The sequence below is a fragment of the Schistocerca gregaria genome, unplaced genomic scaffold, assembly GCF_023897955.1.
Source record: "Schistocerca gregaria isolate iqSchGreg1 unplaced genomic scaffold, iqSchGreg1.2 ptg000227l, whole genome shotgun sequence".
Lineage (NCBI taxonomy): Eukaryota > Metazoa > Arthropoda > Insecta > Orthoptera > Acrididae > Schistocerca > Schistocerca gregaria.
Window position 1 is genome coordinate 796,267 of NW_026061746.1, and position 2,854 is coordinate 799,120.

The window sequence follows — 2,854 nt, forward strand, 5'->3', positions numbered from 1 at the left end:
GGCCAATGTGACGATGTGGCTTTAAGTCGATTCGATAACAAATGACGGAAACGGTCGGATTTCTAGGTTTTTACTACATATGAACACTTTTCACATTCTCCCGTGCAACTCCGCTGCTAATCCTTGTTTCATGCACAATCTTAAGGTCCTAGCTCATGTCCAACGCACCAAAGCCAGCTAAAAAGTCAATAATCGATACCTAAAACTTGAATTGTACTATATCTTACTGGCTATTACATCAACTTAGAAACTTCATCTGTGTTCTACTATGGTGCTTTTACTTACTCCGCATATCGCAGAGCGCGACATAGCTTTGCAGACGTTAAGTAGAACCGTTTCAGAGAGAAGGGCGGCCAATGTGACGATCTGGTTTTAAGTCGATTCGATAACAAATGACGAAAACGGACCGATTTCTCAGGTTTTTACTACATATGAACACTTTTCACATTCTCCCGTGCAACTCGGCTGCTAGTCCTCCTTTCATGCAGAATCTTAAGGGCCTAGCTAATGTCCAAGGCAGCAAAGCCAGCTAAAAAGTCAATATTCAAAACCTAAAACTTGAATTGTACTATTTCTTACTGGCTATTACATCAACTTAGAAGCTTCATCTGTGATCTACTATGGTGCTTTTAGTGTCTCCGCATACCGCAGCACGCGACATAGCTATGAAATCGATTAGTACAACCAATTCAGAGAGAAGAGCGGCCAATGTGACGATCTGGCTTTGAGTCGAATCGATAACAAATGACGAAAACTGACGTGTTTCTCAGGTTTTTACTACATTTGAACACTTTTCACATTCTCCCGTGCAAATAAGCTGCTAGTCCTCCTTTCATGCAGAATGTTAAGGTCCTAGCTCATGTCGAGGGCACCAAAGCCAGCTATAAAGTCTTAATCCATACCTAAAACTTGAATTATACTACTTCTTCCTGGCTATTACATCAACTTAGAAACTTCATCTGTGTTCTACTATGGTGCTTTTAGTGTTTCAGAATACCGCAGCACGCGACATAGCTTTGCAGACGATAAGTACAACCGTTTCAGAGAGAATAGCGGCCAATGTGACGATGTGGCTTTAAGTCGATTCGATAACAAATGACGAAAACGGACGGATTTCTAGGTTTTGACTACATATGAACACTTTTCATATTCTCCCGTGTAACTCCGCTGCTAATCCTTCTTTCATGCACAATCTTAAGGTCCTAGCTCATGTCCAACGCACCAAAGCCAGCTAAAAAGTCAATAATCGATACCTAAAACTTGAATTGTACTATATCTTACTGGCTATTACATCAACTTAGAAGCTTCATCTGTGTTCTACTATGGTGCTTTTACTTACTCCGCGTATCGCAGAGCGCGACATAGCTTTGCAGACGAGAAGTACAACCGTTTCAGAGAGAAGAGCGGCCAATGTGACGATCTGGCTTTAAGTCGATTCGATAACAAATGACGAAAACGGACGGATGTCTCAGGTTTTTACTACATATGAACACTTTTCACATTCTCCCGTGCAACTCGGCTTCTAGTTCTCCTTTCTTGCAGAATTTTAATGTCCTAGCTCATGTCCAAGGTACCAAAGCCAGCTAAAAAGGCAATAATCGATACCTAAAACTTGAATTGTACTACTTCTTACTGGCTATTACATCAACTTAGAAGCTTCATCTGTGTTCTACTATGGTGATTTTAGTGTCTCCGCATACCGCAGCACGCGACATAGCTTTGCAGACATTAAGTAGAACCGTTTCAGAGAGAAGGGCGGCCAATGTGACGAACTGGTTTTAAGTCGATTCGATAACAAATGACGAAAACGGACCGATTTCTCAGGTTTTTACTACATATGAACACTTTTCACATTCTCCCGTGCAACTCGGCTGCTAGTCCTCCTTTCATGCAGAATCTTAAGGTCCTAGCTCATGTCCAAGGCAGCAAAGCCAGCTAAAAAGTCAATATTCAAAACCTAAAACTTGAATTGTACTACTTCTTACTGGCTATTACATCAACTTAGAAGCTTCATCTGTGTTCTACTATGGTGCTTTTAGTGTCTCCGCATACCGCAGCACGCGACATAGCTTTGCAGACGATAAGTAGAACCGTTTCAGAGAGAAGAGCGGCCAATGTGACGATCTAGCTATAAATCGATTCGATAACAAATGGCGAAAACGGACGTATTTCTAATGTTTTTACTACATATGAACACTTTTCACATTCTCCCGTGCAACTCGGCTGCTAGTCCTCCTTTCATGCAGAATCTTAAGGTCCTAGCTCATGTCCAAGGCACCAAAGACAGCTAAAAAGTCAATAATCGATACCTAAAACTTGAATTGGACTACATCTTACTGAGTATTACATCAACTTAGATGCTTCATCTGTGTTCTACTATGGTGCTTTTAGTGTGTCCGCATACCGCAGCACGCGACATAGCTTTCCAGACGATAAGTAGAACCGTTTCAGAGAGAAGGGCGGAAAATGTGACGATCTGGTTTTAAGTCGATTCGATAACAAATGACGAAAACGGACCGATTTCTCAGGTTTTTACTACATATGAACACTTTTCACATTCTCCCGTGCAACTCGGCTGCTAGTCCTCCTTTCATGCAGAATCTTAAGGTCGTAGCTCATGTCCAAGGCAACAAAGCCAGCTAAAAAGTCAATATTCAGAACCTAAAACTTGAATTGTACTTCTTCTTACTGGCTATTACATCAACTTAGAAGCTTCATCTGTGTTCTACTATGGTGCTTTTACTGTCTCCGCATACCGCAGCACGCAACATAGCTTTGCAGACGATAAGTACAACCGTTTCAGAGAGAAGAGCGGCCAATGTGACGATCTGGCTATAAATCGATTCGATAACAA